The sequence below is a fragment of the Pelophylax lessonae genome, assembly GCF_965119305.1.
Source record: "Pelophylax lessonae genome assembly, chromosome: 1".
Taxonomy (NCBI): domain Eukaryota; kingdom Metazoa; phylum Chordata; class Amphibia; order Anura; family Ranidae; genus Pelophylax; species Pelophylax lessonae.
Window position 1 is genome coordinate 192,317,520 of NC_138768.1, and position 16,328 is coordinate 192,333,847.

The following is a 16,328-nucleotide window of genomic DNA, read 5'->3' on the forward strand; positions in this document are numbered from 1 at the left end:
GGCTTTCCTGGATGATGCCTTTCTACCTTAGTCCAGCAATCTCAGTACTACTGGGTGGACCCGGGCAATTTGAAATGATGCCGGAAGATGCCGTAAATCCTGAATGAGAGGTGGGCTGCATCGCTTGGCCAAACGTCCTTGCTACTAGCGGGAGGCCCTTATGCCCTGATGCACAAGCCAGTCTCCGGTTGAGGAGCGTTCCAGGTCCTTCTGTCAGTGTCGGTGGTAATGTATTGCTTACTTTTATATTTTGTATAGTTTGCTTCCTGGTTAGTATGGCGGCTGGAGCGCTCCTGCGTTCCAGACCGTCGCTCTCGGCTCCTTCCCCTGCCTCCTGATTCCTAATTGGGTGTTCAGTGTGAGGCTTGGTTTCCAAGTGGTCTGCGCATGAGCGCACGCCACTTCCGGTCCTCCATGACGAGGCGGCGTCGGGGGGTGGGGGGGGTTAGTGGCCTTACGGCTCCCGGGAAATTTAAACAGCTGATGGAGCTGTCATTCTTGGGATGTCTGTGGGCTTTTGTGGCGGCCTCCCCACGCTGTGTCTCTGCCTGTGTTTGGTAAGTCCTGTGCTGGGTCAGTCCTGCTTGATTGGGGGAGGGGAAGGGCGGCTATTGGAAGGTAAGATTGAGTTCTTACATCCTTCCTATTGCAGGTTATCTCGCTGTGATTTGCAATGGATACCTCACCGCCCCCCGGTGGCCAGTCCCTGCGCAACAGGTGAGTTTTTAGCTTTAAACTCTCGCTTGTCTGCCAGCTGGCTTACTGTAGCCTGAGCTTTCTTTCCTTTTGTTTTTCAGCCCATTTAGGTCTGACCAACGTCCTACATCAGGATCAAAGGATAGATCACCTTCAGACCATCACCATGCATCATCCAAATCCAGGCACCGTAGATCCAGGTCTAGGTCTAGGCGCCATGAAGATTGTCCATGCCGGTCTTCCCGCCATACTGACCGCCCCGCACGCAAATCTTGCTGGGGTTGTAGGGCTGTAGTCCCTGAGGATAGATCCTTGTGTGATGCCTGCTATTCTCGGGCAATCAAGGAAAAACAGGTCCCAGATCAACCAGTGGAAACCCTGGTCAGGCGGATCGTGCAAGAATCCCTAAGGGATTGGAATCCCAGCCGGCTGTCTGGTCATACAGCTGATACTCCAGTTCCCCCTCAGAGGGAAGACTTAGAGCCAGGCACTTCCCAGCCGAGTCGCTTCTCGGAAGATTCCTCTGAAAGTGAGGATGACCTAGAAGATCAAAGTTCAGGCTTTGATTTTGCCATGATCTCTCCGCTAGTGAGAGCGGTAAAAGAGGCGTTAAAATGGGAAGAGCCAGCAGATTCCCCAGCAAAACAGAAGAAATACTTTAAACACCTCAAGAAAGAACGGGATCATTTCCCTTTTCTGAGTGAGCTGGGGGAAATCATTACAGACGAATGGCAAGGAGTTGAAAGAAAGAATTCCTTATCGTCCAAGTTTTCCAGGTTATATCCTTTTAAGACCGAAAAAGTGAAGCATCTTGATTCGGCACCTACAATTGACGCAGCCTTAATGAGGCTAGTCAAACACGTTACCCTGCCTTTGGAAGATTCCGTCTCATTTAAAGATGGTCTGGATAGACGAATTGACACAGATCTCAAAAAGATCTATCTGTTAGCTGGTATGACCTGCAAGCCAGCCCTGGCCCTAGCAGCCACATCCAAAGCTATGGAGGCTTGGGTAGATAACGCGGAGACCACACTGCAAAGTGTCTCAGAGGAGGCAGCCAGAAACTCGGCTGTGTATGAACTAAAGTTGGCAACGGCCTTTTTGGGAGAGGCTTCCATTGATATCATTCGCCTGGTGGCGCGGGTCATGCTCTCTTCTGTCACGGCCAGCCGTGCTTTGTGGTTACGTCCCTGGCTGGCCGATCCTGCTTCCAAACAAGCCTGGTGCAGGATTCCGTTTGAGGGTGCGTCCCTTTTTGGCAACAAACTGGACAGTGCCATTACCCGTGCCACTGGTGGTAAATCAGGTTTCCTCCCTCAAGATCGCCGTTTGCTTGACCGCAGAAGATTTCAGCACAAACCAAGTTCGGATCGATCCAGAGAAGCCCGCTCTTACAGGCCTGGGCGTGAGTTCAGGAAGAATTGGAAAAGATCTCAACCTACAGGTCAGAAGTTCAACAAGGGGACACCTTCAGGTGGTCGGGAGACCACAAAGTCTTTTTGATATCAGGCCTGCTCAAACGTTGCGAGTAGGCGCTCTTCTACGTCAGTTTGCGCACGTTTGGGCAGCCTCGATTACAGACCAGTGGACCGTCAAGACCGTGTCTCATGGTCACGTTTGGTCTTTCGAAGAAACTCCAATTCTGCGGTTTATCGCTACGGCTCTACCTCGCGTGGAAGAAAAGAAGTTAATTCTTCTGTCATACGTAGATTCCCTGATCTCTCAAGGTGCTGTCATTCCAGTCCCGGCCGAAGAAAGGTTTCAAGGCCTTTATTCACCTCTATTCATGGTGCTAAAGAAAAGCGGTTCCTGGAGGCCGGTCATAGACCTGACTCATCTAAACTCCTTCATAAGGAAAGAGAGGTTCAGGATGGAGACACTCTTCACTATCCGCCAAGTGGTGCAACCAGAAGATTGGATGATCTCCATAGATCTAAAAGATGCCTATTTCCATGTCCCAGTGGCAGCAGAACTACAAAAATTTCTTCGCTTTGCTGTGGGTCAAGTGCATCTCCAGTTTACCTGTCTCCCTTTCGGGCTTACCACCTCACCTTGAGTCTTTTCAAAGATCTTACTGGCTATTGTAGCCCTGATCAGATCGAAAGGGATCCGACTGTTTCACTACTTAGACGATCTGCTTCTTCTTTCTCAAGACCAAGCACAGATTCTACAACACAGGTCTCAGGTAATCTCCACCCTTCAAGAATTCGGGTGGCTCTTGAATCTGGAGAAAAGCCATCTGGATCCGACAAAATCCTTGATCTTCCTGGGGGCACTCTTCAACACCTCCAGAGGCACCATCTCTCTTCCAGTGGAGAAGATTCCGGTGATCCGCAGCAGAATACAACCGGCAATGTCAATCCCTTATCTTTGGGCCTCACAGTGTCTAAAAATAATAGGGACTATGGTCTTCACGGCCCCCATGGTCAAATGGGCACAGTGGAGGATGAGGCCCTTTCAAATCGGATTCCTCCGTCAATGGAGCTCCCGGAATCCAGACACTCCTGTGCGGATAACATCCTCTATGAGGGCGAGTCTGTTTTGGTGGCTGCAACGGGAAAACCTCCTGAATTGTCATTCGATTGTTCCCGTTCCTTGGATCATTGTAACATTGGATGCCAGCTGGACGGGCTGGGGCGCGCACTGCCTGTCAGAGGTGGCCCAGGGCAGGTGGGACTTTCCCACCCTTGGGTTGGTCTCAAATGTCCTGGAGCTTCGGGCAGCTTTTCGTGCCATCCAGGCTTTCCGTCACTTGGTGAAAGGGTCCTCGGTCCTCCTACGGCTAGACAATACGACGGCAGTCGCATATATCAAGAGACAAGGGGGCACCCGCAGTTCCTCCCTTCTGGAAGAAGTGAAACCGATCATGGCATGGGCCCAACGGAATCTTTCCAATCTATCAGCTGCTTATCTTCCAGGAGTCCAGAACGTTCAGGCAGACTTTCTGTCAAGAACCAATCTAGACAACAACGAATGGTCTCTTCATCCAGAAACCTTCAAGTGGGTCATCTCTCTGGGGATTCTTCCGGAGGTAGACCTGTTTGCCTCTCCAAACAATGCCAAACTGACGAAATTCTACTCGAGATGGCGTTATCCCCAAGCCTACTGTAAGATTCTGGTACCTTCGGTACCCTTATAGGTCATTTCCTCCTTCATATTGCGTCCCACCTTTTCAGCTAGGTGGAACGCATATACCTTTAAGCCGCATGACGTCATCACTAAGCGCCGCTCTGAGCGGCTATTTCAATCGCCGGCTTCTCTCTCACAAATTGTTCGTTCAAACCGCATGGTATACAGCCTTGTCTTACGCTGCCGGAGCCTCCAGCTATTGCCATACCTGGATAGACCGGAACCTCGCTATCCCTTCAGCTTACTAATCTACCTAGTGATAAGTACCCCACAGGGGATTCCTTCCTATCAAACTTACACTATCTACTTCTGCATACTAAGGACTGTTACTATCTATGCATTACTATTTCTATCATCTGCACTGTTACATAGATTGCTAGCTCTTGAGTCTACTACCATCTATATCCTTGCACTAAGTTAGCCTCTCTTGTACACTCCATCTGCTGTCCCCTACCACCTGTTATTGCACATGATTGCTAACCTATCTACCATCATCTACTACTCTCCTGAACATTACTATTGAGTACTCATCATTGCTATCACAACGCCTGTCCTTTCAGCACATCACCTCTATACTATCATATACAACCTATCACTCCAGGAACATCTTATTGAGTGTTTGTATATTGTATGCTGAAGCAGGCTGGCCACAATGATGAGTCTGGAGAGTTGGACATGGTGTTTCAACACATCTCTACATGACTACTGAGTGGAGATTCTGCAGCTGCAAATCCAACTCTCTAAACAAACGCTAGAGCGTTACAGATTGAAAGAACCTTTAAAAAAATGGATTCAGCAGAATTAGCCACTCAAGTGATACAATTAACACAAAAGGTAGATGCATTAATCCTTGCTCTTACTGAAGTAAAAAATGAAAATCAGACTTTAAGACAGCAGATAGCCCGTGTTTCACAACTCACTGCTGCTCAACCTCGTGAGCCTAAAATAAACCCTCCTCTAGTGTTTACAGGTGATCGGAAAAAATTTTGTGAATTTAAAAACGCATGTCAATTGCTTTTTAATTTAAAACCTCATACTTATACTACAGACCAAATTAAAGTCTGTACTACTATTTCATATTTATCGGGTGATCCACGGGCTTGGGCAGACTCTCTCTTTGAGAAAGAGGACCCTCTTCTCAACTCCTATCCTTTGTTCATAGCGGAACTCGCTAGCTTATATGAAGACCCCAATAGGCAGAGTACTGCTGATAGCCAATTGAGGGCTTTAAAACAAGGAAGGAGACCTGTTGAAGACTTCATAGCAGAGTTCAAAAGATGGACCCTTGATTCTGGGTGGAATGATGCATCTCTGCGAACTCAGTTCAGACTCGGGTTATCAGAAGCCGTTAAAGACGAGCTCGCCCGAGCGGATTTACCTGGCACTTCGGATGCCTTAATACAGCTCAGCATCAATATTGACAGGCGACTGCGAGAAAGAAAGGCTGAGAAGATGGGAATGCCATTGTCCAGTCCTTCTCGGGTTTCGCCCGTTGACCCTACTCCTATGGAGGTAGGAACGATACGCCCACCTTTATCGACTACTGAACGAGCCAGGAGAAGATCCGAAAACCTCTGCATGTACTGCGCCTCCTCGGATCATTTGATAAGCGTCTGTCCCCTTATCCGCAAAAAAGACGGTGAGTGTTCACATGTCTTGCTGGGGGGTTTAACGACTTCCTTTTCTAATCCCTATCTCTTTATTCATTTGACACTACAGTGGGACCAAATTAGGATCACCACCAAGGCTATGATCGACACAGGATCTTGTGGGAACTACATCGATACTCGTTTTGTTACCTTAAATAAAATACCTATTATTTCAAAACCTAAACCTGTCTCTGTTAGTTTCATTAACGGTATCCCGTTATCTTCTGGTCCAATCACCAATCAGACACAAGCACTCCTTGTTACTGCTAACGAGTCTCATGCGGAGACAACCACTTTTGATGTATTACCTTCACCTCATTTTCCCATTATTTTGGGACTTCCCTGGTTACACATACATCAACCAACCATTGATTGGAAGACACGGACTCTAACCTTCCCTTCTCACTATTGCGAGATCACGTGTAACCTCCAATCATATAAAAAAATCCTGTCTATGGTGTCAGATGAAATTACACCACCACCATGCTACCAGGATCTGTCTTCCTTGAGAAAAACGCTCAAGTGTTGCCTCCCCATAGGGACTATGATTGTTCTATTGATCTACTCCCTAATAGCAAATTACCTTTCGGTCATGTTTATCCTCTTTCTCAGGATGAACTTTCTCATCTCAAGGAATACTTGGATGAGAATTTAGCGAAAGGGTTCATCAGACCCTCTACTTCTTCCACAGCTGCAGGACTTTTCTTTGTCCCCAATAAGGATTCAAGTCTTAGGCCTGTTATTGACTATAGGCAATTAAATACCATTACGATAAAGGATCGCTATCCTTTACCTCTCATTGCTGAACTCATTGAACAAGTGCGCGGAGCTACCTACTTCTCTAAATTGGACCTAAAAGGGGCATACAACCTAATCCGAATCCGTGACGGGGATGAGTGGAAAACAGCATTCAGAACCAGATACGGATTATTCGAATATCTTATGATGCCTTTCGGGTTGTGTAATGCTCCCGCAGCTTTTCAGCGATTCATAAATTACATCTTCAGAGACTTACTTGATGTTTGTGTTGTGGTATATCTGGATGATATACTCATTTATTCTCAATCTTTGTCTGGACATATAAAACATGTAAGACTTGTGTTGTCCAGATTACTAGCACACAATTTATACGTAAAATTAAAAAAATGCCTATTTCATAAAGAAGAAGTACTATTCCTAGGATACATCATATCTAAGAACGGAATCAAAATGGATATGAGCAAGATATCGTGTATTCTAGATTGGCCTGTACCAACAACTCGTAAAGCATTACAACGATTCCTTGGATTCTCAAACTTCTATAGGAAGTTCATCAAGAACTTCTCTGCTATTGTGAGACCTCTCACACAACTTACAAGTGTAAAGAAACCATTTAAATGGTCTGAAGAAGCCAATGGAGCTTTCCGCTTGTTAAAATCAAGCTTCACTTCCGCTCCCATACTACGCCATCCAGACCCATCCCTCCAATATATACTGGAGGTAGATGCGTCAAATATGGCAGTAGGAGCAGTTCTCTCCCAACGACCAACAAATACTTCACCACTTCACCCAGTTGCTTTCTTCTCTAAATCATTAAGCAACCCAGAGGTGAATTACCCAGTGGGTGAAAAAGAGTTGCTTGCCATAAAACTGGCACTAGAGAATTGGCGACATCTACTTGAAGGTACTCGATTGCCAATACTCATATATATAGATCATAAAAATCTCCAATACCTTCAGACTAACAAGACCCTTTCCCACCGGCAGGTACGTTGGTCACTATTCTTCCTAAGATTCAACTTCCTAGTGACCTACACGCCTGCAGACAAAAACAAAAAAGCGGATGCGCTATCACGATTAACCGAAGATAACTGCCCCGAAATCCCTTCATTTCCTATAATACCATATGATCGTATTGTTGGTGTTGTTTGCTCCCTGAAGGAAGAGATTCTGCACAGTATAGGACTGGATTCACCTCCACCACAACTAAGTGCTGATGCAGAAGGCTTCCTCTACTTTAACGACAAACTCTACATACCTCCTAGTATGCGTACCAAGATCTTGGAATTATCACATGACGTACCTATGGCAGGACATATGGGTATGACTAAGACATTTAATTTGCTCACCAGGCAGTTTTGGTGGCCTGATATAAAAAGTTTGTTTCCTCATGTGACATCTGTGCAAGGTCCAAAATTGACACTACAAAACCATCTGGTCTACTTTGCAGTCTACCAATACCCCAGGTTCCATGGGAAGTTGTATCCTTGGACTTTATAGTAGAATTACCACCTTCCAGGGGATTTAATACCATTCTAGTGTCAGTGGACCATCTGACAAAGATGGCACATTTCATTTCTATTCGCAGACTACCTTCATCTAAACAAACAGCGGAATTACTAGTGAAACATGTGTTCAAGCTACATGGAATTCCAAAGACTCTTCTATCTGACCGAGGTTCACAGTTCATCTCCAAGTTCTGAGCTCTATGTCATATACTACGTATTGAGCGAAAACTCACTTCTCCTTACCATCCTCAGACCAACGGACAAACTGAAAGAGTCAACCAGTGCATTGAACAATACCTACGTTGCTACACCTCATACCTACAGGATGATTGGGTGGACCTCCTCCCTCTGGCAGAATTTGCTTATAACAATGCAACCCACAGTACTACTAAGCAGAGTCCGTTCTACTTAAACTATGGGTTTCATCCAACACTTCTTCCACTACGCATCCTTCCATCAAGTAACCCAGTAGCCTCAGATTATCTTACCCAAATAAAAGACTCTCTGGGTTTACTTAACACCACCATCTCACATGCTCATAGCCAACAAAAAAGGTATTACGACCTTCGTAGAAAACCTTCTCCTCAATACGCTATTGGGGATCTCGTTTGGCTATCTACAAAAAATTTGAGGTTAAAGATACCCAGTAAAAAGCTTGGACCTCTATTTCTCGGACCTTTTCCAATTAAAAAGCTCATTGGAAGAGCTGCAGTGCAACTCACTTTACTGGCAGATCTTAGAATACATCCCATCTTTCACGTGTCGTTACTGAAACCACATGTTCCCAACCAAGGAATAAGGCCTATCATCTCGCCTCCACCTCCAGTACAAGTTGAAGGCGGAGAGGAATTTGAGATTAGGGAGATTTTGGATTCTCGTATCCACAGAGGAAAACTCCAATATCTCATAAGATGGAAGAACTATGGACCCCAAGATGACACCTGGTTGGATACTTCTGACGTTCACGCTCCCAGGCTTATACGAAGGTTTCACTCCAAATACCCGGAGAGACCAGTACTATAGGCCTTCCGGAGCCGGCCTTAAGGGGGGGTTCTGTAAGATTCTGGTACCTTCGGTACCCTTATAGGTAATTTCCTCCTTCATATTGCGTCCCACCTTTTCAGCTAGGTGGAACGCATATACCTTTAAGCCGCATGACGTCATCACTAAGTGCCGCTCTGAGCGGCTATTTCAATCGCCGGCTTCTCTCTCACAAATTGTTCGTTCAAACCGCATGGTATACAGCCTTGTCTTACGCTGCCGGAGCCTCCAGCTATTGCCATACCTGGATAGAACGGAACCTCGCTATTGATCCCATATCTCGCTACCCGATCATTCACTCATTACCGGACCCTTCAGCTTACTAATCTACCTAGTGATAAGTACCCCACAGGGGATTCCTTCCTATCAAACTTACACTATCTACTTCTGCATACTAAGGACTGTTACTATCTATGCATTACTATTTCTATCATCTGCACTGTTACATAGATTGCTAGCTCTTGAGTCTACTACCATCTATATCCTTGCACTAAGTTAGCCTCTCTTGTACACTCCATCTGCTGTCCCCTACCACCTGTTATTGCACATGATTGCTAACCTATCTACCATCATCTACTACTCTCCTGAACATTACTATTGAGTACTCATCATTGCTATCACAACTCACGCCTGTCCTTTCAGCACATCACCTCTATACTATCATATACAACCTATCACTCCAGGAACATCTTATTGAGTGTTTGTATATTGTATGCTGAAGCAGGCTGGCCACAATGATGAGTCTGGAGAGTTGGACATGGTGTTTCAACACATCTCTACATGACTACTGAGTGGAGATTCTGCAGCTGCAAATCCAACTCTCTAAACAAACGCTAGAGCGTTACACCTACGGGGTAGATGCTCTGACGGACCACTGGAAGTTCCACAAAGCATATGCTTTTCCCCCGGTCCCAGTGATATTCAAGTTCCTGCAGAGACTCAGGAGAGAGAGGGTAGAAGTCATAGCAATTCTTCCGTTTTGGCCAAGGAGGCCCTGGTTTCCCCTATTGTTCCAACTGAGCTTTCGGGATCCTGTTCCCCTGCCATTCAGGCCGTACCTTCTATCTCAGGGTCCAGTGCTGCATCCATGCCCAGCGCAGTTACATCTCATGGCATGGTCCTTGAGAGGGAAAGACTAAAAGCTCTTGGCTGTCCAAGTGCGGCAATGTCCACAATGATGAGTGCCAGGAGACCGGGCACCAACAAAGTCTACGAGAGGATCTGGTCTAAGTTTGAGGATTACATGTCTAATGAGTCTGATTCCATCACTAATCCTAAGATCCATCACATTTTGGGGTTCCTCCAGACAGGCTTAGACCTGTCTCTGGCTGTTGGCTCTCTCAGAGTCCAGATCTCAGCAATCTCTGCCTTCACGGGGACCTCATGGGCAAAACACCCCTTGGTCCGGCAGTTTGAGACCTCCCAGGAAACCCAGGTTCCCCAAATGGGACCTTCCACTAGTCCTTGAGTTCCTCTCAGCAACAGTTTTGGAACATGGAGATTCCTTCTTCCTTAAGAATCTGTCTATGAAGACGGCCTTTTTGATAGCTATCACATTGGCTAAACGTGTCTCTGAAATTAGTGACTTGGGTTGCAAAGAACCATTTCTGACATTTTTTCCTGATCGGGTCGTCCTGGTCCCTATGCTAGGGTCCAATCCGAAGGTAAACTCAGTTTTCCATGTCAACCAAGAAATTGTTTTACCTACATTCAAGTCTCAAGATGACCAGAGTACCCATCCGTTGGATGTGGGCGAAGTCCTACAAACATAATTGAAGTTCACAGCTTCCTTTCGTAAGTCAGACTATCTATTTGTTCTCTTTTATGGAAAGAACAGAGGCAAGAGGGCTTCTTCCAGAACGATTTCAAGTTGGATAGTTCAGACCATCCAGTGGGCGTATAGAGCCAAGGGACTGGCTCCTCCGGAAGTGGTGACGGCTCATTCCACCAGAGGGATTTCTATGTCATGGGCGGCTTCCCTTCACGTTGCACCGGATGTCATTTGCAGAGCGGCCTCATGGTCCTCAATTAACACTTTCATGTCACACTATTGTGTTGAACCTGCTTCTTTATCCTCAGTTGATTTTGGTTTAAAAATATTGTCTGTTGACGGTGCAAATTAAACCTATTTCTGTTTGACCAGCAGTTGCCCACCCGGGTGTGTATGGCTAGTTATTTCCCATACGTGTGCTGCCATGGAGTCTGTCAGGAAAACGGAAAATTTATATCAATACTTACCGTAATTTTCCTTTCTTGATAGAACTCCATGGCAGCAGGAGTTCCCTCCCATCTGCTGGAGTAGTCTATATATGGAACACGGCTCCTGGCTCGGAGCAAAAATTTATGGGAGTGGGGTCCTATAGGGTAGGAGAGGAGGCGGAGCCTACCCATACGTGTGCTGCCATGGAGTTCTATCAGGAAAGGAAAATTACGGTAAGTATTGATATAAATTTTCCGTTATATAGTCTGATTATGAATAGGGGGTTGCTGCTGCAAACAGCCCTGAAGGAGTTTGTATAGTACTAGGTAATGTGGTGAGTATTACCTACAGCGCATGCCCTGTATAGAAAAAGGTGTGTGGTACCACCTAGACACTTTTCCTGTGTGCTTAATTAGCCAAATAAAATGCAAATGCTGTGCTTGTTTTGACTTTGCAGTAAAAAATGAATAATAAATATACACACATATAAATAAATGAATATCAAATACCATAATTGACCTTAAAAGTCCTTAAAAATCAATTATCAAAAAGGTGCTTTATGGGTGAATAAATATAGTGTCCATATAGTCCATAGAAAATTAATTAATATTCCAAGGTGACTGTTCTAGCTTCAGTGACGGTGTTTTAAACCAACAAACAAACGGTGGTGACACCCTCCGTGCTCCTGTGTACATAGGATAGGCAATGCAAACTCACCAGATGTTGTTGACTCCCTATGTCTTACGGCAAGTGGGTCAATAAAGCTTGTGTGGTGAGTGTCCAGCGGGGTCCCAGCCGTCAGTGTTCGGGTGGTCCTGGATCCTCCTATTGGTTGGTATGTTTAAAACAAAAATATCGCACTCTTCATGGTGTAGTAAGAAAATCCATGTTTATTTTTAAAAGTTAAGCAAAAAAGTGCAATGGTGCTTTAAAATATCAATATAAAAACAAACGTTGGTGGTACAATATTTAAAAATTGGTGGAATACCCCATGAATACCGCATGAATACAGAGTTTGGGAAGCCTTGCGGGACGCCGATAAGGGTCCACCCGCTCTTTGCATGGAGCTTCCGGGTATGGCGCGGTTTGCGTTCCACGTACCACAATGAAAACGAGGCTACGTGCGGCTCAACTTGACGCGTTTCGTCATCGTTTCGTCATCAATGCGTGACGTCTTCGGAAGGGGTTAATCACAGCAGCAATCCTATCATTCTTTTCATTTCTAATAGAGATTGGCGCAAGTGTTTTCTATTCACACAATTATTAAAAAATCAATGTTGTATCAGCATATACCCCTACACCCCCCCCCCCCCCCCAAAACATTCTCACGTATACATGCAGCCCCAGACCATGACACTCCCACCACCATGCTTGACTGTAGGCAAGACACACTTGTCTTTGTACTCCCCACCTGGTTTCCGCCACACACGCTTGACACCATCTGAACCAAATATCTTGGTCTCATCAAACCACATGACATGTTTCCAGTAATGCATATCCTTAGTCTGCTTGTCTTCAGCAAACTGTTTGCGGGCCTTTTTCTGCATTATCTTTAGAAGAGGCTTTCTTCTGGGAAGACAGCCATGCAGACCAGTTTGATGCAGAGTGCGGCGTTTGGTCTGAGCACTGACAGGCCGACCCCCCCACCCCTTCAACCTCTGCAGCAATGCTGGCAGCGCTCATATGTCTATTTCTCAAAGACAACCTCTGGATATGACGCTGAGCATGTGCACTCAACTTCTTTGGTCAACCATGGTGAGGCCAGTTCTGAGTGGAACCTGTGCTGTTAAACCGCTGTATGGTCTTGGTCACCGTGCTGCAGCTCAGTTTCAGGGTCTTGGCAATCTTCTTATAGCCTGGGCCATCTTTATGTAGAGCAACGGTTCTTTTTTTTAGATCCTCAGAGAGTTCTTTGCCATGAGGTGCCATGTTGAACTTCAAGTGACCAGTATGAGAGAGTGAGAGTGAGAGAGTGAGAGCGACACCACACCTGCTCCCCATTCACACCTGAGACCTTGTAACACCAACGAGTCACATGTCATCGGGGAGGAAAATGGCTAATTGGGCCCAATTTGGACATTTTCACTTAGGGGGTGTACTCACTTTTGTTGCCAGCGGTTTAGACATTAATGGCTGTGTGTTGAGTTATTTTGAGGGGACAGCAAATTTACACTGTTATACAAGCTGTACACTCACTACTTTACATTGTAGCTTCAGTAGTGTAACATGAAAAGATATAATAAAGTATTTACAAAAATGTGAGGGGTGTACTCACTTTTGTGAGATACTGTATGCAACCCCACACAGTGCTGCATCAACTGAGGATTACTGGTAATGTCATTACCTATAAAGGCAATGCCCATATTTGGGAGATTATTTGGTTCTGTGTGGGCGGAGCCTGACGGGGAACTGGGAGACTAGTTCCCTATCAGGTACACTTTCCTTTTACAGCACATGGCAGTGGGTAGATTAGAAAATTATTGTTGGACTGAATAGCAGCTATGGATCTGCCCATTGCCTGTTGTGGCAGAGCATTGCCCTGCCAGGGTCTAGAAGGAGGTTATGATCCAGAATTCTCATCTGTACAGGTTGAGGGGCTCCAGGGGGTTTGCTTAATGCAGAGGAAACTGGCTTTTAAGTTTCCTCATTGTTTTCTAAAATCCAGTTTGGGACCTGAAGCCAGGAGATTTCATAGCGATCTGGGTGGGATCAAATCTTCAATCCTGGGATCCAGGTCTTGGGAACAGCCAGCACACTGATTGTGCAGGTGGGTCTGGGCCTTTTAGGAGAGATGGGCCAGGGTTCTGGGCTCCACCCTCCCGAGGAGTCCTGGTATGCAAGGGAGAAGGGTGGGTGGCTGCACCGGAGTCTAAAGCCTCGTACACACGCAACAAATTTCCGCCGACCGATCGTTCGCCTTTTGTCCAGAGTGGTGTCTGTTGGTTGGAATGTGCCTAGACTGCACACAAATTTTCCCGCACGACAGAATTCTACTTTAGAAGTGACGTCATGTGTTGGATTGCTTTCTATGTGTTCTTACATCTCTGAGCATGCCCAGTCTTGCTCATAAGATTTTTCCCCATCTAAATCTGTACTAATGAGACGAAAATCGGACGTGTTTTGACGGTCAACAAAAATTATAAAGCCTGCACACCAGGATTTTTTCGGCCGAAAAGTCGGAGTTGGTTGTCGGAAGCATCATACTAACGAGCCGAAAATCGGCAGATCGGTCGTCGGACGAAATTTCCCAGCCGAATTTTTACTCGTGTGTACAGGGCTTAACAGAGCAGACAGAGGGACCAAACCTGTGGGCTTGAGCAGCAAGGAAGCTGTAAAAGGAGAGTGTAAGTAGGGGTACAGAGTGTACCAAACAGGGACACTGTTACAGGGTCAAGAGCACCGAGATCAAAGCCTGAGCCGCAGTGCTGACCATAGAGCCAGGTGGCTTGGTATTATTTATTTATTTCTTATTGCTGTGTAAAGTTGAAACCCCTGCGTGGGAATCCTGGATGGACTATGTTTGTTATTTCTTTAATAAAAGTGGGCCAACAAGCTCTTGAACGGCACAACTGATGTGGACTCACTGGTAGGCTCTACATTTAAGCTAAATAACCCCCAAATAATAAACTGTACTGTCAATCAAAAGCAAAATGAACTTAACCATTTCAGCTCTGGAAAATTTTTATCCCTTCTTGACCAGGCCAAGTTTTGCTATTCAGCACTGTGCTACTTTAACTGGCGATTGCGCAGTCATGCCATGCTGCCCGAAAAACAAAATGTATATCCTTTTTTTCACACAAATAGCGCTTTCTTTTGGTGGTATTTGATCACCACTGTTTTTTTTTTATTTTTTTAAATATAGATGAAAAATTTTAAATTAGAACAATTTAATTTCTTCATAAGCTTAAGCCAAATCATATTCTGGTAAAACCCCAATAAGGGTCCATTCACAATAGCGCGACTTGTCAGGCGACTTGGTCGCCTGAAAAGTCGCGGTCGGTCGCCTGCCATTAATTAGCACAGGACCCGTTCTAATAGGAGCGACACAAGTCGCTCCGACTTAGAAAAAGGGTCCTGTACTACTTTGGGGCGACCTGGAGGCGACTTGCATTGACTTAGATTATATGAAGTCCGGGCAAGTCGCATCGAGGTCGCGGTGCGCGCTGTGCACCGCGACTTCGCAGGTCGCCCCATCAAGTCGTGTTGCCCCTGTCTGAATGGGCTCTTAGTCCCCGTTCACACTAAGGCGACCTGTGAGGCGACCTGGTCACAGGTCGCCGTAGGTCGCCTTCCATAGGGAAGCTGCGGACCCGTTCTAATAGGAGCGACACAAGTCGCTCCGACTTAGAAAAAGGGTCCGGAGCTTCTTTGGGGCGACCGTCATAGACTTAAATGTTATGAAGTCTGTGCCGGCCGCTCCGAGGTCGCGGCGCGCTGCTCGCACCGCGACCTCGGAGGTCGCCCCCCCAAGTCGGATCGCCCCAGTGTGAACGGGGCCTAAATGTATATTTGTGTAAACGTTATAGCCTTTTATTTATTTATTTATTTTTGTTGATACTACAAATGGCAGTGATCAGCGACTTATAGTGGGACTGTGATAGTGTGGTGGGCAATCTGACACAAAGGCCCCTTTCACATGGGGCTTATCTGTTTTGATGGACTCCGTTTGCTCAGCGGGGATCGCTCCATTGATCCCTGCTGAGCAGGCAGATGACAGGTCCGTCTCCACTCACTGTGCAGACACAGACTTGTCAGAGTCCCGCTCTTCTCTATGGGGAGATCGGATGAAAATGGACAGTCTGTTCGTTTTCATCCGATCTGACCCACTGGATGGATAGCGAACGTAACGCCATATGTCTATTTTCAGCAGCTCTTGTCCCCTGACATTCGCCTACCCATAGAGGACAACGGGCGGCCCGATTAGGTCTGCCTGGAAAACGGACAGACGAACCCGATCGATCTGATTGTGTGAAAAGGGGCCTAACTGAAACCTAGGGGAACTGACACTGACATCACCAATGACACTATAATACAGTGATATACACTGCCACTGTAATAATTATACTGGCGGAGAAGGCGTTAAAAGTGTTAAATGTGTGCCTAAAGCCCCGTACACACGTACCGATCGTCGGCGAACGATCGGCCGTCTTTTGTCCAGGGCTGTCGGTGTCTGTTGAAAAGTGCAAAAGACTGCACAAGAATTTTGTCCGCCGACTACAGCCGACTGCAGAAGTGATGTCATGTAATGGTTAACTTTCCCTGTGTTTTTCCTTTTCTGAGCATGCCCAGTCTTGCAAATCTGCGGTCTGTCGGCCGAAATCTCTACTGACTGGCGAACAATCGGCC